This window comes from Thalassophryne amazonica, chromosome 11 (assembly GCF_902500255.1).
Source record: "Thalassophryne amazonica chromosome 11, fThaAma1.1, whole genome shotgun sequence".
Lineage (NCBI taxonomy): Eukaryota > Metazoa > Chordata > Actinopteri > Batrachoidiformes > Batrachoididae > Thalassophryne > Thalassophryne amazonica.
The window spans coordinates 22414778-22437952 of record NC_047113.1 but is presented as its reverse complement, the minus strand read 5'-3'; the positions used below and the strand labels follow the sequence as shown (position 1 = coordinate 22437952).

The following is a 23175-nucleotide window of genomic DNA, read 5'->3' as shown; positions in this document are numbered from 1 at the left end:
CCACTCACTCACTCACACAATCAAATTTTCACTCGTCCTCACACTCTCAGTGCTCACCGACCTCTCATCAGGAGGAGGGTGCGCTGGCAGGAGTGTCTGTGTGTCTCACATGACTGAGTGCGTGCGTGTACGTGTGTAGAACAATTGATCTAAACAGCGTACGAGTGTGTGGCCAGATGAAATGTACACTCGGCTGCGTGCGCCATGTGTGCACGTGTGCCTCCGCGCATAAACAAGTGATCAAAGCAGCGTACGAGTTTGTGGCCAAAATTTTCACTCAGCTGCTTGTATGTGTGTTCATAATGGCTGTACCAGCCACTCTGCATGCACGCGTTGGGCGCACACGTGTGCATGCAAGCACTGGAGCTGTCCATCCAGAGAGCGCACAAATAGGCTGACAGCTGTCAGTGATCACCTGCTTGTGGACAGTCCGGTGAAAAATCCCTGTAGGTGTTTGATGAGTATATACTTGCCTTGCTATATTTTATTTGTCTGGCTGGACTCCTAACTGCTGCTGAACTGTGCTGGCAGTGCGCCAACTTGGGTTGGGTATCGAGAACCAGTTCTTTTCGGGTATCATTAAGAAATTATTCGATCCACCGACATCAGTAGCCTTTTTGCTTAATGATTCCCTTATCGTCCTTCAGAGCGGCCATTGTTTTTGAGGGTGTTTGTCGGGAAAACTATCATTCCTCTACATTGATTACAGACCCTTCAGCGGGTCTGTAAGCAACCTTTTCTGCAGCGCAACACCACTTTGAAGTGTGAACCAGCATAAACCAATGAAGCAATGCTTCGATCCACTGGCTCGTTGGTTCTTTGATTCGCTGCTCTTCAGAAACGGCACGTCCGCTTCTTAACCCCTCTCAAAGCCATTAAAATATCGTGAGTCACTTTTGTGTGGATTAAAGTCACTAACTGGGACTCTTGTCTTGTTGCAGTCAAGAAACGAGAATCATCCTCTGTTCTGTTGGCACAGCTCCAAACGCTGCGCGGCTCTCTGCTGAGACAGAGTCCGGTTGGAATTAATAACTTCAAACGAATTGCCGCTTTAAATAAAATGACACCTCTTACAAACATTGTAATACAGATAATAAACTACAATTGACTAACCCCCCCCCCCCCCCCCCAAAAAATGAGACATCCTGGATTCTGTATAAATTTCATCCTGACGTGAAGCGCAGCAAGCTGTAAGAGCTCAGCTCAGATGTATGGAAAGACATTCATGCCAATAATGTCTGAAAGGAAATGATTTTGACAAAACTACAGATTTTGTTTATTTCTATTTATGTCCAGAGATCAAAGATCCACCATGTAGAGTTATTATGTCCAAAGTTTATGGATCCAGTGACCAATTTCATATTTATTTACTTTAAGACTCAATAAAATGTGTTCATTGTCAATTCAATTTCAATTTAATCGGCTTATAAAGCACCAAATCACAACAAAAGCCATCTCAAGGCACCTCACATAGAACAGTTCAACATAAAAAATTAAAATAAATAAATAAAAATTTTTAAAAATCAAATACATAAGGGAATGGATAAGGAATCAGATCGATAAGCGGAATCGATAATGGTATCAATATTGATAAAATCTTATCGATGCCCATCCCTAGTGCCAACTTCCCAAATGTGCACAACTTTCTTCAGACACAGCCAGCAAACTTTTTGTTCTCTTTTGTTTTCTCTCTTTTGTTTGTTTCCATTTCACTTGATAGCATCTTAACACAACTATTGTTGTCATGGGCTGGGGAAACATTTCCACATCATACCTGCTACAGACATAGGAGGTGAATATGTAATTTTAAGTGTATTACAGCAGTGACATCCCATTCAGCCGCATTGCGGGGTGCTGCACCAAGTCTCTAACGTGTGCAGAGTGCCACATACGTGCCTAGATTTGTTATTTGTTAGATATGTTATTACATATCAACATTTCCTTTGCCCTCCCAGGTCGAGGTCCAGTGGAGGTGGACATGCGTGGCACAACATCCCAGCAGGCTTTGCTGTGACCGATCGATCTCAGAGCTCAATCAACTGCGATCATTTCAAAAGCTGTTTTGATGCCATCACAATATGTAGACTGTGATCAGATGATGCAAAAACTGAATATAGGCTGCCATCAGATGTGTATTGCATCTCAATGCCGCCAAGAGTGTTTTGAACATGTGCAACACACTCAGGACAACCGAGTGAATGGGACCAAATATGTAGATGTTCACAGACTGGATTCTGACACAGTTCGGCCTCAAACAGCGTATGTGTAATGGGGGTATTAGTAACATAACACCTGGGTGAATGTTCTTGTGATTGCGACACTGCTGTGGATCGTGAAAGTGGCGTGAATCATTCTCCTGTAGCTGCTCATCTTTGATCATATTGCAATGAATTTCCACATGCTTGCATAATGCACATTTCACATTTGACATTCAGAAACACAGATAATAAGTAAAAGCTGAATTTCCTGCTTTTTTCCTGAAAAATACACAATTTTGTTTTCAGTGACATCACCACTGCCTACTAATGGAAGAACATATATAAAGAGAAAACAAGAAATTAAGTGCACGTAAGTATTCACACCCTTTGCTTAACAGTTTGTTCATGCAGAGGAGGATTATAGAGGAGGATTTTCTCCCAGCAACACATCAGATCTAGGCTTGCATTTCAGATGTACCTTTTGGCAAATTGCAGCTGAACTTTCAGGTCTTCTTTTAAGAAAATTCTCCTCCATACCACTTCATCATGAAGCTGTATAACTGTGGATACAAAATGCAAAACATGCACTATGCACAATTTCTCCAATCACTGCCAGAGAATCCGATAACTTCTTCTGGGTGTCTTGATGGCTTTCCTCACTCTTCTCCTTCCTGCACAATCACTGTTTGTATTTCTTCATAACTGGTGTAAGGGCCCCTTCACACACGTGGTGCACCACATCGCACCACTGATATGGAGGAAAATAAAATAAAAACCAGCTGTATAATTAATGAATATCACTGGGTTGATATAAATAATACATAAAAGAGGACACAATACAGAACCCACAGTTAAATAAAAAGAAAAAAATTCATTAGATTTGAACTCACATGCTCTGATTACCAGACAGAAACTTTACCACTGTGCTACAACCACTGTCTTGCAACAGGAGCGTGAAATGGCTAAAATCAACAAGCAGATAAACGTATTTTCTAAAAAAGAAAAAAGTGCTGTGATAACTGACCAAACAGCGTTTGGTACAGCATAATTCTGCAGATACGTCGCTGAAAGTGGTGTATTTGTCATACTTTTGGGTTGTCCTTTTTCGAAAATGGATGAAATTATTTTTTGCTCAAAATTCTACCCACATAATGACAGTTTTTTTTTTTTGTTTTGTTCTTTTAAGATTTTTGCAACTTCATAGAGATAGGGTGAGAAGTTCGGCTATCCGTCGTGAGCTCGGAGTAGAGCCACTGCTCCTTCGCATTGAAAGGAGGCAGCTGAGGTGGTTCGGGCATCTGGTAAGGGTGGCTCTCCAAGGAGGTGTTCCAGTCACGTCTAGCTGGGAGGAGACCCCGTAGAAGACCCAGGACTAGGTGGAGAGATTATATCTCCACACTGGCCAGGGAACACCATGGAATACCCCAGTCAAAGGTTGTCAATGTGGCACAGGAGAGGGAAGTCTGGGGACCACTGCTAGAGCTGTTGCCCCTGCGACCCGATCTCGGATAAGCGGTTGAAGATGAGTGATGAGTGCAAATTTATTAAAATTAAAAACCTAATAAATCACATGTACCTAAGTATTCACAGCCTTTGCCATGAAGCTCAAAATTGAGGGAAGGGTACAGAAACATTTCTGCTTCTTTGAAGGACCCAATGAGCACAGTGCACTCCATCATCTGAAAAATTCAAGAAGTTCAGATCCAACTCTTCCTAGAGCTGGCCACTCATCTAAACTGAGTGATTGGGGAGAAGGGCCTTAGTCAGGGAGGTGACCAAGAACCCAATAGTTGCTCTGTCAGAGCTCCAGCATTCCTCTGTGGAGAGAGGATAATCTTCCAGAAGGACAACCATCTTTGTAGCAATCCACCAATCAGGCCTGTATGGTAGAGTGGCCAGATGGAAGCCACTCCTTAGTAAAAGGCACATGGCAGCCTTCCTGGAGTTTGCCAAAAGGCACCTGAAGGACTCTCAGACCATGAGAAACAGAATTCTCTGGTCTGATGAGACAACATTTCAACTATTTGGCGTGAATGCCAGGCGTCATGTTTGGAGGAAACCAGGCACCATCCCTACAGTGAAGCATGGTGGTGGTAACATCATGCTGTGGGGATGTTTTTCAGCGAGAGGAACTGAGACAAGTCACAACTGAGGGAAAGATGAATGTACACAGACGTCCTGAATGAAAACCTGCTCCAGAGTGCTTGAAAACTGGGGCAATAGATCATATTTTATCAGGACAATGACCCTAAGCACACAGCCAAGATATCAAAGGAGTGACTTCAAGACAACTCAGTGGCCCAGTCAGAGACGAGACCTGAATCTGATTTAACATTTCTGGAGAGATCTGAAAATGGCTGTGCACCGATACTCCACATCCAACCTGATGAAGCTTCAGAGTTGCTGCAAGTAGGAATGGGAAAAACTGCCCAAAGATAGGTGTACCAAGCTTGTGGCATCATATTCATGAAGACTTGAGGATGTAATCGCTGCCAAAGGTGCATCATCAAAGTATTGAGCAAAATATGTGAATACTTATGTACATTTGATTTCTTTGTATTTTATTGTTAAAAAAATTGCAAAAATAAAAAAAAGAAACTTTTGTCATGCTGTCATTATAGGGTGTTGTGAGTAGAACTTTGAGGGATAAAATTAATTTAGTATATTTTCGAATAAGGCTGTAACGTAACAAAAATTTTAAAAAGTGAAGTGCTGTGAATACTCCCTGAATGCAGTGTGTGTGTGTGTGTGTGTGTGTCAGTGATATATATATATATATATATATATATATATATATACTCAACAAAAATATAAACGCAACACTTTTGGTTTTGCTCCCATTTTGTATGAGATGAACTCAAAGATCTAAAACTTTTTCCACATACACAATATCACCATTTCCCTCAAATATTGTTCACAAACCAGTCTAAATCTGTGATAGTGAGCACTTCTCCTTTGCTGAGATAATCCATTCCACCTCACAGGTGTGCCATACCAAGATGCTGATTAGACACCATGATTAGTGCACAGGTGTGCCTTAGACTGCCCACAATAAAAGGCCACTCTGAAAGGTGCAGTTTTGTTTTATTGGGGGGGGATACCAGTCAGTATCTGGTGTGACCACCATTTGCCTCATGCAGTGCAACACACCTCCTTCGCATAGAGTTGATCAGGTTGTCAATTGTGGCCTGTGGAATGTTGGTCCACTCCTCTTCAATGGCTGTGCGAAGTTGCTGGATATTGACAGGAACTGGTACACGCTGTCGTATACGCCGGTCCAGAGCATCCCAAACATGCTCAATGGGTGACATGTCCGATGAGTATGCCAGCCATGCAAGAACTGGGACATTTTCAGCTTCCAAGAATTGTGTACAGATCCTTGCAACATGGGGCCATGCATTATCCTGTTGCAACATGAGGTGATGTTCTTGGATGTATGGTGAGCCTCAGGATCTCGTCACGGTATCTCTGTGCATTCAAAATGCCATCAATAAAATGCACCTGTGTTCTTCGTCCATAACAGACGCCTGCCCATACCATAACCCCACTGCCACCATGGGCCACTCGATCCACAACACTGACATCAGAAAACCGCTCACCCACACGACGCCACACACGCTGTCTGCCATCTGCCCTGGACAGTGTGAACCGGGATTCATCCGTGAAGAGAACACCTCTCCAACGTGCCAAACGCCAGCTTTGTCTTCATCTTGGAGGTGAACATGCTGGATGTGGAGGTCCTGGGCTGGTGTGGTTACACGTGGTCTGCGGTTGTGAGGCTGGTTGGATGTACTGCCAAATTCTCTGAAACGCCTTTGGAGACGGCTTATGGTAGAGAAATGAACATTCAATACACGAGCAACAGCTCTGGTTGACATTCCTGCTGTCAGCATGCCAATTGCACGCTCCCTCAAATCTTGCGACATCTGTGGCATTGTGCTGTGTGATAAAACGGCACCTTTCAGAGTGGCCTTTTATTGTGGGCAGTCTAAGGCACACCTGTGCACTAATCATGGTGTCTAATCAGCATCTTGATATGGCACACCTGTGAGGTGGGATGGATTATCTCAAAGGAGAAGTGCTCACTATCACAAATTTAGACTGGTTTGTGAACAATATTTGAGGGAAATGGTGATATTGTGTATGAGGAAAAAGTTTTAGATCTTTGAGTTCATCTCATACAAAATGGGAGCAAAACCAAAAGTGTTGCATTTATATTTTTGTTGAGTATATATATGCTATTTTTGGCCATATTCAAATTCACTGAAGCCAAACTTTTACCTCTTGACAAGTTTTGTGCGGTTTTAATAAAGAGCAGATTACATTTAAATACCTTCAGATTTAAAATGAACTTTCATTTTCCTTTTTCTGGCCGTTGTTTGAAGTAAACAATGTTCTTTCAGCTTTAACTGCACAGTTCGTCTCGATAATGATCACTGCCTCTGCTCCGCACACTCCATTTAGGACTTAGGACGGATCTGCCTCACAGCGTTCTCTGATTCCCTGTGCAGAACGTCTGTGTGCAGATCTGAGAGAATTCATTTGTCAGGCTCACAGTCCTTCATGCTTATAGACAGCAGCTGTCAATAAGAGCCTTTTGAGTTATTATATGTCTCACCAATGGAAGCTGCCTGTTTTCAGAGAGAAGCATTGTTGCATGTGCGCACACACGCACATGCCTATCTCACCATGCACTTTTTGACGTTTCTTGTCGAAATGGCAGATCTCGCAGAACAAGCAGCAGCAGCTTGCTGACAGAATGCATGTGCATCAGTCATTTCAGCACACTTGTTATCCTCTCACACTTCTGTTTCTGCCCCATTGATCAGCAGCAGAAACAAAAATCTGTGATGTTTGGTTTAAAGCAACATTTTGTAGGATTTTGGGGGTGTTTATTAGCCCCCATAAATGTAATTTACCACTTATTATAACCATATGTTTTATATACAGTAGTAGTTCATTAGTGTATGATTACCTGCAACTTTCAGGTTAACAGTTGCAGACGTGAACCCAAAAATGAACAGAAATGAACATACATAAATCAAAACACAAGTAACAAACAAATGGGTAAAAGGAAGGGCAAGGAATGCAGGGAAGTCATATAGCCAAAACCTCAAGAAGGTGTCAAAGAAATATTCGAATACACATGGATAACCAACCCAGTCTCACGAGTTTTTTCCGTGCTCCCGTTACGAAATGACTCAAATTTTCGTGACAGGGTTTTTTTTTTTTTCCTACTATTACTAACTCTTCCCCTAACCACAACCTCCCCCAAACCCATCACTTTTCATTTTGTGCACCCGTCACGGAATGTATTCGAATAAATTCATGTTCCCGTTATGAAAATTTGGTACTTTTCATGACAATATTACAAGCAAATAGATTAGTGTATATTTCATGATGCTGAATCATGACATGCCGTGAGATATTGCAGCAGATAACACACAGCAAAGTACGGGAGGTGACAAAGACAATCAATACTCACAAGTCATGAACAGAAGGGGGCAAAGAATAACCTGGCAAACAGAAAAGGAAACAATGCCATCTTAAGTACTGAAAAACAAATGAACAGATGAGCTCAAGGTGTGGAGGGCACAGGAATAGGGGAGGCCGGAAAACAAAACACACTTACAAACACACAATAAGTGACTAATACAAAGTGGGTGAAAGGAGAACCACAAGATAACCAAGTAAGAAAAGACAGAAAACTAACATGGAATTCAAAGATGTAAATGAGTGCAAACAGGGAAAAACAACACAAAAGCACTGAGACATGGACACGGGACTGAATCACAATGACAATTAACATAAGGGACACTGACAAAGGAAAGACCATAAACATAGACCACAGACACGGACGAGACAGAACACAACAACAACAATGAAAAGATACAAGTTTATAGTGTGTATCACTAGTAAATAAAATGTCAAATGAGCTGGCTATTCTAAATAACGAAAGAATTATGAAAACATTGATGTGTTTTGTTTTATTTTTGGTGCCATATGCCCAGAGAAATTAAGTCATAAACATGGGAAAGTTAGCTTGATTTCACCTGCCTCTGATAAATTCTCAGAAACCGCGAGTTGTGAGGAAGATGAATTTTGGTGACATTATCTCAGGTCAAGGCCCTAAAATGAATGAGGAGAAATGCAAATTTATTTATTTTATTTTTTTTAAGTATGAATCAGTGTTCTTTGTAGAGTTTGATGGTGAATACGTCAAAATGGTTAAAATGTGTGTTTTGCAAGGATGTAGTCACATCACTATTGTTGCTTGTTAGGTAGACAGATTGTCCAAAGATAATATTTTGAGGAGGAAAGTGACAGGATTTTTTTTTAGTGTGTCTCGCACAAATAGCAGATGTGAAGCCCAGCACAGCGTGTGGATGGTCTTCAAAACATGGACCTAACTATGGATTTTATCCTTTACTTTCGTGTGGCCAGGAGCAAATTCTCGACAAAACGTTTTCTCTCCCGAAAGTGTGGAATTGGCTGCGTCTGTGGATTGTGCCACATTGCGGCATGCTAATGCTATATGCTATATGCGGGACACCACACTGATGAATCTGCTTCTGTAATCACAGAGCCAGACAGAAATGTGACAAGGAGAGGCTGCTTTTAACAGAACAGCCATGATGTGGACCAGCTCCCAGACCTTTGAATTGCTGGCCAAGGTATTATCAGTTATCAAGGACAACCCAAAAAGTCATATTCATTGGTAAAACAACTTGATAACGATTTTATCATATACCTATAAATGATAAATGTTGTATGGTTTTCTGAAGGGTGTAAAAAGCCTTATTCATTGGTTAACAAGTTGATAACGATTTTATCATATACAGTGGTCCCTCGTTTATCGCGGGAGTTACGTTCTAAGAATAACCCGCGATAGGCGAAATCCGCGAAGTAGTCGGCGTTATTTTTTTACAATTATTATAGATGTTTTAAGGCTGTAAAACCCCTCACTACACACTTTATACACTTTTCTCAAACAGGCATTAATATTTTCTCACTTTTCTCTCCTGTGTAAACACTCGAAGTTCAAACCTTAGTAGAAAAAAATAGAACGTTTGCCTATAACTAATTATGATGGCTTTTAGAACTAACGCATTTAATTTTTAACGATCAACCTACAAGGTTGGACACGTAAGAAATTATTAATAGTGACTCACCAGTATTTCACAGTTCCTCTGACCGCGCCTCTTTGTCATGGAGCCGCTCTGCTGTCCGGATTGGCTGATTACTCGGGTGGTATGAAAAATATTACCCATCTGCGAAAAGGGTGTATTGCTATTTATTCTTTAGTGTTTTATCCAATCATATTGGCGTATCATTTATAGGTATATGATAAATTTATTTATCAACTCATAATTCATACTATAACTAAATAAAACTTCAGAAATAGCTAGCTATTGTTTCAGAGAGATTTTATATGCTTCATTAATTTAATTTTATAAACTTGCAAAAGAATATATATTTTAAGTATTTTTATTTTGGGTAATTTCAGATAGATAAGAGTGGATTTATGCACAGAGGATACACTAGTCGCACCATACATAGTGCTTATCACAACAAGAAAAAAAGGGACCATGAATCCTCATCACCAAAGAAGCAAAAACATGAAAGGAGACAAAATCAACCTGTAACCACACCACTAGATAACACTAAATTATGGACATTGGAGCTTTAGTGTTTTCAACGATTTTTAGGGGAACAGCAATGTAGCACTACACCAAGCTTGTAAACTGGCCCTCTTCCCTGATCCGCAAGAGTCTATCATCGATTTTTTTTTTCCCAGCATCCCCTCTTCTTTTCTGTCTGATGTCTGTGCCCCACTCATCTCCATTTGCTCTTCTTGCTCTTTTGGGTTTGGCAAAACAGGACTAGATTTACACCAGAGAGGCAACTTTTCTTGTCTTTTTCTCTCTCGTTGCATTCAATTCTAGACCCCCCACCCCACCCTCCCTCTCCCCTGCCTTGTCAGTCCCTCTGACAGCTGAGGTTGCCCTGCAGCCTGCCTTGGCCAGGTATCGCATTAGATGAAAGGTTTGGAGCCAGAACTCCATTTCAAAGATGCCCCCTGATGCATTTCTGCTCTCCGTGGGCACTCGGTTGTCCCTGGCTGTCGAAAATAAGGCAGGGGAAGGATAGGAAGGAAGGAAAGATAGCTATAGAAAAAAAAAGACGAGAAAGATCTTCAAACTTAAATTAGTCCAGATGCAGAAGTTGAACCTGGCCTCTGTGGATGATCAGAGTTTGGCTTCCACATGAATGGAGCTGGAAGGGGAAACGATTTGTCCCTTGTGTCAATGTGCTTCCAGTTGGAAGTCCCACTTACTCGTCCTTCGTCACACGGCATGAAGGAGCTTTTGAGTCTTCTGACATGTTTTCATCATCTAACATTCTGGAGTCTCACTGAGGTATTGGTACAGTTGAGGGAACGGTTTCAGCATTCGTCAAAACCTTGAGAATGAAAGGCATCAGAGGGCTGATGCTTACCCCGTGCACACTACACAGAGGTATCAGTTTAAATTATGAAAGTGACACATAAAAATGCATTTTCTGGGCTGTGAGGTCATTTCCCATTCTCCTAGTAACTTCATAATGACATTGTTTCTACAAAATGATGGTCATACTTGTATTGTCCACTCAATAAGTGGGATTCAACTATTTGTTGATCAGTATGTGCTTTAGGGCCACTTCACACATAGCGCGAATAAGTACGAATCAGGGTGAATCATGGCGAAACAGCCCGAATTAGCGAACCACAAAAACATTGAGCCAACATTTGGAGGAACACACAGTCAGACAGGCGTGAATGATCCCGCTGTGACGGTTTTGTGCATGCGCACTATACCACTGCACTACCATTGCTGTCCTATAACGGGAGTGTAAAATGCCTTAAATCAACAAGGAGATAAATGTATTTACACACACAGACACTCGTGTTTAACCGCTTAGTCCAATTAAGGGTCACGGGGGGCTGGAGCCTATCCCAGCAGTCATAGAGCACAAGGACAGGACTCCAGTCTGTCACAGGGCCACAAACAGACATACAAACACATTCACACCCACTCGCAATCCTACAGACAATTTAAAGATTCCAATCCACCTAACCCACATGTCTTTGAATGTAGGAGGAAACTGGAGCACCCGGAGGAAACCCACGCAAACACGGGGAGAACATGCAAACTCCACACAGAAAGGCCACAGGCTGGAATTGAACCATGACCTTCTCACTGTCAGGCAACAGTGCTAACCACTAAGTCACCATGCTGCCCTTAAACATATTTAAAAACAAGAAATTAGACGGTGTAGATGGTGAAAAAAGCATCGTATTTGCCACTGTTGTGGAGGGGAAAAAACAGCTGGAACATGTTGCACCACATCACGGATCTGCTGTGGAGAAAACAAAATAAAACCACACACCATGAAAAAATTGCATTTTATTGAATCCCTCTTATTGAGCGGACAATACAAGTATGACCGTCTGTTCCTATGTCGATGGCCTATAGTCACAGACATACAGTCATGACATGATATGAATGAAGCAGTGAGCTCTTACAATGTCCACTTCTGCTGGCCTGGCATGTCCAGCCGGCCCGAGATGCGTGTCCGGCCCGAGACGCGTGTCCTGTGGACCGCACCGTGGGACAGACACTGCGTCATATGGAACAGAGCTCACGTGAGTGATGTGACAATTCAGATCACCCGCTGTGTGCTATGATCTGATGGTTTGTTTCACCTGGGACAGCCTGTCAATGTGTGCACCATGCGCTAGCTCACTGCAGCTGGTCGCAACAGCGATATATGTTTTTATGTATGTCTACGTGAGGACAGCAAGCAGACACACACGTGTCACAGTGGACAGTTGTAAGGTCCTTGTGCACTGGCACACAGCCGCACAAAGTTTATAACACACAGTTTGCAATAGTTAACAATGAGTTTACTCACTGATACGCCAGATTGCGTGCCAGTGCAGGGATCAAATTCATCCAAGTGTGAAGGTGCCTTTGGTCGGCAGATCTTTAAATAAAGTCTAAAAAAAAAAATCTCTCTTCTGTCTTGTTATGCTATAGGCTTCATTTTATTATAATCTCTTCTTGCCTTAAGGTTTATCATGTAGTGGTGCACTCTTGACTTTGCAAGAAAAATGATTTTGGTAGTCATTTCAGCACCGCTAAGAATTAGACAGCTCCTCCCCTGCTGTCTGATGCGATGATGAGGTATGTTGGCTGCAGACTGCTGTGCACAAGTGATTCAGAGCTGGGGTGTTAAATCTAGATTCTTGACCTCTTAAAAAATTCTAATACAATAACCCAAGTCTAACTTGATTGTAACATTCAACATACTGTTAGTAACTCCTTTATGTGGTTCTTCCTACCACACTCCAGTTGTCTGTGTTGCTGGGAGAGCGACCTGCTCTCTCAAAAGGACAACTCCGGTTCGGTTCAGTTCAACAGGGTAGGCTCGCCATCTCCCTCGTCAAGGAGAATTCCAGCTCCAAATCCAATAGATAGAATAAGGGGGGAAAAAACAGCCTGTGGAAAACAGAACTGTTACTACAAAGTTCACATTTCGAAATCACTATGGCTTGGTTAGTGTAAGTGCTTAACTTTTACACACTAGCATCAACAAATATTATTTCAAATAATCATGTTCAAATATTTTTTTCCCAATGTAGCTAATAATCATGGAATGCAAAACATATCCCATAAGCATACAGTACAGTATATAATAACAAATATTCATATTATATATCATAGTGTAATAAACCATAAACCATGGTAAACCTCTTCTTTACAGTACAACACTTAGAATGTACTGTGTAACTTCAAAAATATTACACTGAGAATATATAAAAACATTCAATTTCTCAACTCTTTCACAGTGCAACATGAGCTTAGTACAAAAGACAACGGTGACGTCACAGCACCGCTCTTTTAATAAGTGCAAAAATAAAATATTTCTCAAATCTTCTTAATAGTTTAGCTTTACTGTGCATTTGTATTGTTCTCGTGGCATATTTTATCAGAAAATGGCAGTTAATAATTCATAAGCACCTAAGATGGACATGCCCTTGCAAAACACACAGCAGCTCCCCTGGAGACCCCGTGCATTTCTTCCCCATAGTCCAAAACATGGTTAGCTTAGCATTAGCTGCTAAATTAGCTGCTAACTAGCTCTCTCATTTGCTCCGCTCCAAACCACTCAGTGAGATGCTTCTATAGTTATTCTCATCAGAGTCCAGTCCTCCAGCCCAGTTCCTCACAGATCTAAGACAGTGAGTTTTCATTTTTTAGCTTGACAGTAAACTTTTAGCTGTTAGCTCCGAATTTCTCCGTGTCGATCCACTCATCAAAGTGTTCCAATGGCTTTCAGATTGCAGTGGTGGGTCGGGTCCGGTCCTCCGATGTCTCAGGTCCAGTGTGGTTTTGTTCAGATGAAGTAATTTGATTAGCTTTGATTTTATTCAGTATAGAATCCTCAGGTTCTCTTGCGTGCACTTTCACCTCTCTCAAAGGTTCTTTTGCGTGTGCTTTCGTCTCTCTCGAAGGTTCTTTTGCGTGTGCTTTCGTCTCTCTCAATCAACAGAAAAAACATGAGCGCGCACCTGCTTTGGCAAGGGAGGGGGGCGACTAATTGGAGTCTTGAGCCAATGGGGAGACAGTGTTTCTATTTTGACCTATAAGAGGCCTTGATTTACAGTTTAGAAATGACTGACGTTACAATATATGGTATTCTTCTTTTGGGCACTAAAATAATAGTTTTCTTCTTTTGGGCACTAAAATCCACTGGGTTACACCGTCATTTAAGGCGCTATACTGCACATCAGGACAAATGTGGGGATTAAGGGCCTCCCCCAAGGCCCCTTTGTGTTTCTCAGATCTGACAGGGATTTGGACTGATGAGCCTCTAGTCTGAACCCCCCCCCCCACACACACACACACAAACACACACACACACCCCAGCCTATACCGTCACGTTGCCAGGTATGACTTAATTTCTACCAAATAATTCCAACAGTTTTGCTCATCAGCATAAGCTTTAGATTATTTCTGTTGCTACATTGTTGTGAAGGTAAGGTTGGGTATTTTTTTTAACTCTGTGAGGGTCTGCTGAAAAGTTCCTTCTTCTCCACTGTTATTTCCATAACAACCAACATGTAAAACCATCAGAAAGTAACAGCTTACTTCTCTGACTTAGTACATTCCTGTGCAAAAGCATTCACTCTGTCTCACTGACAACCACACCTGTTCCTTATCCATCATCAAGCCAGTAAATACTTAACATTCAGCATGTGCAGTGCTCAGTAGGCAGGTTTTTGGGGATATTAAGCAAGGCATTCTGAGTAACCTTGACCATTATTTATCAATGGTTTTATAGGCAATAAAGCTGCTTTTAATTGGGTTTAAAGAAGCCAAGTGTAGCGAGCAATCCATGAGCAAAGATCATGCCATGTCATCTTTTTGCATAAATATGAATCTTAAAAAAAACAAAACACTGGGATAAAAATATGCCGGTAGTTGTGACATTGCATTATTAGTCTAAAAAACATAATTTTCAATGTTGTGTGAAAAGGTCATGTGTGTGTTTTTAAGTTTTAATAAAAAAAAATCCTGGCTTCTTCTACTTCTTGTTGAGTCACAGTATAACAATACTTGGAGCGTACAAATTTTTATTGTACACAATAATTTCAGCAGTTAATCACATTTTGAATATTGATGCTATGAACCAACTTTGGCGTAGGTTAAGATGAAATTGTCCATGAGATAAACTTTTTGATTGATCTGGTGCATCAAAGTTGAGGACATTTTAATGACATAATGTGAGTTGGGCATTAGTTGACGTCTCTCTCTCACCCAGAAATGATCTGGGTACAGCACCAGGAGGTGATCAAGACAATGACATGGAAACAGCTGCACTCAGTGGATGACTGTGACGTGTCTCGTGACACTTTACAGGCCCCACAACACATTGCTGGAATTGTCTTTGGGTCCAACTAAGGATTGAGTTCCTCTGTGTAATCCGCCAAATCCAAACTCCTTTTGAGTCATGATTGTCATCATGACTCAAAAGGAGCTCATCCACCATTTGACCATCTGACAGGTCGTTTTTTTGTCCAGCTTGGTGTAATGCCTCCTCTTCACAAATGATGTTTGTGGGAGAGCCGAACATCCATCCATGTGGCAGGTTTAAGTTGTGTTGAGTGATATTTTTTTAAACAAAAATGTTGATTGCGATAATAAAGTATTTTGTTGTCACGTACAATGTTTGGTGAAATTTTATCCTTGGTCTTTTGGATCCTTTGGATCTATGAAGATTAAATATTAAAATGTATCAGTATCGGTATCGATATCGGCGATACTGGGCCTGTATTTACTTGGTATCGGATCAATACCAAAATTCCCAGTATCGCCCACCTCTATCTGGGACTATTTGTTCTTGGTGCCCTTCTAGTTATGCTTTAAAAAAAAATCTTTGATTAAGCTGAAATTCTGTGTACAAAGTGAAAATGACTTTTCCAGAGCAATAACATTCACAGTTGTTTTGCTTTAAAACTTGATGTTCTCTTCTAGATTCTCAGCTAGCTGGAGGACCAGCCCACTCAATCTGGCAAACCTACCTAAATCTTTTCTGAAGACAAGTTAGATAAAGCTCTGTTGGGGTGAGGTTGAAAGATTTAGCTGCTGGGTGCTGCAGTGGCAGGAGATCCTGAATGGAGGCCGAGTGAGGAGGAAAATAACCGACAGTCATTACGAAAGATGCAGGTGGGCCAAAAATCAATCACACTGAGACTGGCCTGGACTCTGACAGACGCCTGACGTCTTCTTGATGAAGAGCTTTGTTGTTCCTCTGAGGGAAGGCGATCAAGACGAAAGACGGAAGATGAACAGAGGAATAGGAAGTGGAGGACAAACAAGAGGTGGAGGGTGTGGGGTGGGGGTCCTGGCTGTACTATACCTCCGAATTAAAGAGCTAAAATTAATCTGTCTTTTGATTTGGCTACTGATGCCATAATAACATTGCATCCTCCACATTTCCACCATTTTATGAATTTTGCTTCGAATATGAGAAAATATGTGAAGTTCTGCTGCAGTACGAGCCAATCATGATAACTATGAGCCTTTAATATAGTTTATATATCAATATTGTGCTCATTTAAAAAAAAGGAAAGAAAAAACTAGAACTATAATTCGTGTTGATGTCAGGATTGTAAATGTTATTTTAAAACTCAACCAGCAAGACGGCATTCATATTGGGGCTTTATATCAGATTCTCATTTTATTTATACCTGTTGGTTCTGAACAGTATTTAAGTATTTAGTAACAGTATCAGTTTTTTTTTTTTTTAATATTCACGGTTTTGGGTTCCACCTTACAATGAATGCTCCTGGAGCCGTTACATCAAAATGAAATCCAGGTTGTAGGAAAAAACACAACCTCTGAGCAAGTACATATAGTTGTCTAATTTTCTAGTAAAAAATATTTAATATGCACTTAATATAAGACACAATCATTTAACAAGTAAAATTTCAGTAAGCTCCAGTATAAGGGCTTGTTTTTATACAGAATATCTTAAAAATCTGGTTAAGTGGTTAAGTGAAAGAATCTTACAAACATTTCAAACTTTTCACTCGTGGCTTCTTAAAAGTCCAATGGTGACTCATAAAAGCTCGTTTCATCTCAGGTACAACCACAGAAGCTTGGAACTTCTTCAAGATTGTCATAGATGTCTTGGAAGCTTCCATCACGTCACCCCCAGTTTCTACATGTAATGTGGAGTTGTGTCAGGAAGGGCATCTGGTGTATAAACTTGTGCCTATTCAACAAGCAAATGCACATCGGATCTGCTGTGGCGACCCCTGACAGAAAACAAGGGAGCAGCGGAATGGACTTACTTTTTTCTATTTATTACTGCGTGCTTTAATTGAATTCCAAATATTCCATGAATTGGAAATGTTCATGTATCTATAAAAAAAACAGAAATAAATGAAATCAAATAAAAAAACAGTCTGGAAAAGTGAGGATTTAGATGTGTTCCATGGACACACTGTACTTTGTTGCATTGAGTTTCTACTTTGGGGCCTGTATTTTCTATATACCCGTTTTAAAGTTTTGTTTTTGGTGGTTCAAAAGAGGAAACACTCTCATTGTCAGGTTCTTCTTATGCCAGTCATTGAGTGGTGATGCAATTTTGAAGTGTTTCAGTCATTTTGCATTATATAACGGTTGAGTGGATCCTTATCATTTGATTGGTGCTTTGTATGTCACATGACATGGATTATTCATCCCATTTGTGTTGCATTGTATTTAGTGTGCAAATTTGGTTCCATGTTTGGTACCATTGCACTCTGCGCGCACGCGTTCCTTAGTGCAGTGAAACAAATCATGTTAGAAATTAATCCACCTTTTCATTCCAACTTCCTCCTAACCAGTGGTGGGCACAGTTCCACTAATCTGCTAACCGCTAATTAGCGAAGATAATGTTTTCATAATCGGATTAGCTTTTCAGATAACTTTGAAAACCACCATCAGACCAATAATTTTTAGTCCGCTAACATTTTTGCAGATGTAGCTTTTTGTAGTAGATGTGCATTTCTATCCTCTACAGACAGAGAAGAGCTAGTTCTAGAAGAAACCGCTCTATTCTCTGCAGACAAAGGAGAACTGGTCATAGAAAAGAAAAAAAAACAAATTTCTTTTGACCCCATACTGACACACTGGCAATATCACCCATGTCATCCAGAGGCACACAGTTTTAACTTACGGTTAAAATTTTAACCAAACTAATTTCGGACAAGTTACTTGAATTAACGTCACGTCTGAAGCTTTATAAAGTGAAAATATCAGATATGTTTTAGTTTTAAAGTAATGCACTAATTTTGAAGGTTTTAGTGTGGACATGCTGTATCCAGGTGCATTATGGGAATCTCAGTACATTCACAGAAGAAATGCATTTGAGACGCTCTGATCAGGCTCCACATGGACAACAGCATTAAACTCTTTGTATACTGTGTCTAAAACTCACGTGAATATATTCTCTGGGTTTATAGACATTGTTTATTGTGTTTCTTTTATGTAAAAATGCCAGAAGAAGCCCAGGTTGCTTCTCCAAAAGCCGGAAAGTCTGTTAACTTGTGATTTAGGTCGTGTGATATAACGGGCATCAAAATGCATAGAACACTGCCATCTGCTGGCGACTGGTTATATCACAGTGTTGTCAACCACAGGATTTAAAAATTATCTGTAGGTTTTCAAAACCTGAGAGACCACACACTTGGAGATTAAAAAAAAAAAATCATAGATCTGACAGGTTTAGTTGTACAGTGTGTGGTGTCAGCCACATGGTAAAAACAATACACACAAACAGATTTCTCACACGAACATTCCCAGGTCAAACACCTCGCTTTCTGATTGGCTGCATGTCACATTTAGCTCCTCACGTCCTTCTTAACACACCACACATGGCAGGAATATCTGATAAGATTATATTTAGCGTCATCACGATTGTCGGGGCGTGCTTAAGATTGTCGGAATGGGAAGATCGGGTCCGATATCGGTGTAATTATCTTGCCATGTGAACCAGGCTTGATGTTGTGATGCCTCACGGAGCGACTGATTGATCTGTTATAACACTGCACCGAGCCACTAACTGATCGGATGTTATGATGCTTCATGGAGAGCAATAAGGCCTGAAGCTCAACTCAACTCCACACCTGTGGATGAACTGTACTTGCTTCTGCTCTGGTCGGATAGGTGGTTTTGCAGCCGCCCTTTAAATTCTAAGTCCCTCTGCCCTCGGCCCAAACTCCATAAACTCTCTCACATTTCCCCAGCACTCTCACTCTGATAACCTCGGACTCTTTACAAATCGGGCCGATGAACTTTGTTTATGCAGACTGTGACAAGAAGTCACGTGGACTCTTGCATTGCAGGTTTTTGGTGAAACTTTGAATTAAAATTTTCCAATTATGAATTTTTCTATGAATGGCCATTCAAATATCACTTGTTTGTTCTATGTTGTTTGTTTCATTGTCTTTATAAAATATATGGTACCAGCAAAACACAATTTCTGGTGTCAGTCTCCCTCTGCTCAGAGTCAAATTTATCTACTGACACGTAGCGTAGAACTATAAATATACAACTGTTACTTTCCAGTACATTCATACTATTGAACTTCACCTAATGTAACAGCCGGGTTACACATGACTGAACAAAACTGAACTTTGTTCATGGGTTTGATTTTGATTTGTAATAACTACAGTCATGCAGGGTAACCTTGAAGAGTCATTGTGCAAATATTTATTTTGGAATACAGAGGCATGCTGTTTCTTTATGTGCAGGCATTTCACACTCCTCGGACTACTGACACATCCAATATGTTGTGCATATTGTGAGAAAAAGCTTGATGCCAAAGCCACCTAACTTCTCTTTAAAAAGTCATGAGATGATTTGCTGCAGAATGAGGAGTAATATCATTTAATGGAAGCAAGTAGGACATGCAATGGAGAACAAGAATAGTAAAGTGAGGGAAAGATTGTAATTGATTTTACTTGTAGATGCTCATCCTGAGAGATCTAAAAGTGTATTTTGTCACCCTGAAGATATATGGATCTTCCAACAATGCAGTGTTGACCACAACCCCACAGGGCCCAGTTTCAGAAAGTGGTGAAATCTTTTAGTCTACTAAACTCGCTTAGTCGACTAAGGTTAGTTGCCCAACATTAGCCATCTAATCTCCATTTCACATCGACACCATAAGCAGCCTCGCCAGGGCCATTGCCAAGAAACGCCTCCAATGCGTGACAGTTTTGTTTACTTCTGGGTTGGTCTATCTGCTACAAACATGGCTGAGTCTGCCACATCAGAGGAGAAGCACTCCTGGCCTTGGCATCTGTAAGCTTTTCCAATGGATTATTCCAGTCCAGGAACACCTGCTCTGGCCGCAAGGCTCTTCTTCCTTCCTGCTCCATCAAGGGGTGGCACATGTTTCGGAATGTTCCATAATACACACCCACATGTCCTCAGATCACTTAACTGCAAACTGGGTTTAACCTGACTGCTTTGTGTGCAGTCTTGATGCACACCCATATGTCCTCTGTTCACTTAATGTTACAAACTGGACTTAACCTAACTGCATTGCGTGCAGTCTAACTGATAAAAACAAGTACTTCATATCTGTCTGGGACATACATGGGGACCCCTGATGCAACGTTCCGCTCTTGCTTATCATGCTGACACAAACAAGTTTGTCACAAAGTTTTGTTATTACACATGCTGCTTGAACAAACAACGCAATCACATCACCCACTTACCACACCGATGCAAAAGTTTTCACTCAATCACATAGTGCTACTGATACACAAGGACAAGGCAAACCACCCACCTGGGGGCAGTCAAATGCGAGAATAAGAACAGCTCAGCCCTAAGATGGTGGCTCTTCTGTTGCTGACAGTGCATGTGACGTCTGCTCCTGGAAAACCTCAGCACTGCCTTAGATGACTGTTCTCAGTGTAGGTATCTCTTAAAACATCTGTTTATTTGAAGTCCGTCTCCTGTTAGTGATTGAGTTTGTTCACCCCATAAAACTACTGGGTGGAGTTCAGGCAGGCAGAAAAAACTCAACACGTGATAGCCGCTGTTTTTCAGTTAAGGCAGTGAAGTTTTGTTGACTAAAATAAGATTAGCCTCCTCTGTAACAGGCTAAAAACTTGAGTCGGCGAAGTCGAAGCTTTAGCCAACTAAATGTTATATGCAACAGTTAACGCCAAAAGATTAGTCAACTAAGTGAGTTTTAGTCAACTAAACAAGATTAGACTGCTTTAGATGTATAATAATTAACCAAGCAGTAACAGCTCATTTATGCTCCATTTAAGTAAATTTATTTGTGCCTTGCAAATGATATAACCATCACTGCCCACATACTTCCATATGTCCTTTATGTTGGCATGGATGTTGAGCAAAATATCCACTAGAGGGCATTGCAAACCTTCTACAAAGTTACTTCAACACTAGATAATTTATACAGTTCCACTCAAAATATTCTGCCATTGTTAACTGTCATCATCATGTCCTGTTGCTTTAGGGTTGTGTCTCGCTTTAACATTAGCTACACTGCCCCTACAATTGGGTTGAATTTATCTGTAATTCATCAGTAAGCTTTCAGGGAAAAAAATGTGTATATATTTGTGTCAGAAAACTGAAACAAATGCAGAATGTGACCATGAATGAGCCTTTTCTCTCTCAAGGCCTTCCACAGCTTCAAATGAAAAAAAAAGCCACTCCCTCAACTTCACTTTCACAAGGGTCAGAGAAGAAAATCTGGTAGTTAATTGCTACCTTTGAGTACTTGTTAACTGGTCCTATGATCATGATGTTTATGGGAATCTCATGCACTTGTGTTATACATTTCTTTGTGTCAATACAGTTACTGTGATTTTACATTTACATTTAAGCATGTGTTCAATCCATCACAAGACCGGCTAAATCTATAACCACTTAAAGTTTACTTTTACATGTAACAAAATCACTTATTCCACTACCTTCTGTTGGCAGGTAAAAGGGAAGTTGCATTAACATGGTACTACCGTGTTAACGCAACTTCTTTTTAACGTCACTAATTTTTTGACACGCAAATAATGCACACACCTTTTTTGACCCTCAGCTCACTGTGGTTTGGGATATCAGGAAGCCATGCAGCAGTATCTGTGTGGATGGCAACAGAAACCAACCTCCTTGAGCAGAAATGCTCATATCAAGGTATTTTTTAATTGATGTTAAGCGTATTAATTAAACCCAAGTCACCAAATCAGCACGTGCACATTGTCTGCTTCCCTATAAACCCGGTGGCCCCCCTGCCTTCACTGTGCATGCATCATTTTTTAGCATTAGCAGCAATTCACCAATTATCACCTCCTTTCTGTTTAAATCTGCACTCCAGTCATCATCTATCTCAGCAACAGATATCTGAAGCTTTTGTACAACAATCATTTCCACATTAGTTCAGCATTATTTCATAATAAGATGGGGGATCAATCAGAGTGTGATAGCAGCAGATCTGAGTCTGACGTGCTGTTGCGCGTACATCATTTCAGAACATCAGCAGGCATTCATCGATTATTGGCTCTTTTCTATTTAAAACGGCCTAGTTTCTGCTTTAAACTGACTTTAGAATGATTTAAAAGGTTTTAGTTTGTCAGCATTGATCACTTTGGGTGTAAAGAGTCAGACTCTGAGTCAGATTCAGATGTGCTGCTGTGGCGTTGTGATCGGTCCCCCGTCTTTTATTATGAAATAATGCTGAATTTATGTGGAAATGATTGTTGTACACAAGCTTCAGATATCTGTCGCTGAGATGAATGGTGATTGGAGTGCAGTTTTAAGCAGAAATAAGGTGATAATCGGTGCTGCTGACGCACTGAAATGACGCATGCGCAGTGAAGGCAGGGGGGACCAATTTTTAAGGGGGACCATTCGGTCGGCGACATCAGTATTAATTTTTTTTAAATGGCGCAAATCTCTGTGTTTTGTAATCATGGACCAGTCACAGACTGAGAGCTGCAACAGGCTCAGAGCTCCATAGTGAAAGTTTAAAAACATACATTGCTTCAAATACACCTCAAATTTGTGTCTAGTGATATTACCAACCTCCCGGCCAATCAGACTGCAATTTCCACAAAAAGTAAACAAGTTTTTTTTTCTCTCTCTCTCTCTCGCTGTTGGCTATTTAAGTTAGAGTAATGTTCCACATTTGAAGGCATTTTGAAGATGTCTTTTTCCAAACAACAACAATAATGACGCGTGGCACAGTGGCTTAAAGGCTGCACCATGTATCTTAAATATTTTTAAATTAATTTCTCACAAATGTGTGCATGTTCTCAGGGCAGCGCTGTGGCTTAGTGGTTAGCACTGTTGCCTCACAGCAAGAATGTTGTGGAATGGTGTCCTGCCTGGTCCTTTGCATGTTCTCTCCA

The 23175-nt window shown here is 40.8% G+C and overlaps 1 long non-coding RNA gene across 1 annotated transcript; it reads right to left on the bottom strand.

Annotated features, from left to right (window-relative positions):
- Positions 1 to 4981: 4981 nt before the first annotated feature.
- Positions 4982 to 21322, bottom strand: LOC117520675. Its single transcript, XR_004563728.1, has 3 exons — positions 21237 to 21322; positions 18931 to 18938; positions 4982 to 4996 (listed from the first exon to the last, which is right to left on the bottom strand). It is a non-coding gene; the product is annotated as an uncharacterized LOC117520675 (long non-coding RNA).
- Between the last annotated feature and the right edge of the window lie 1853 nt (positions 21323 to 23175).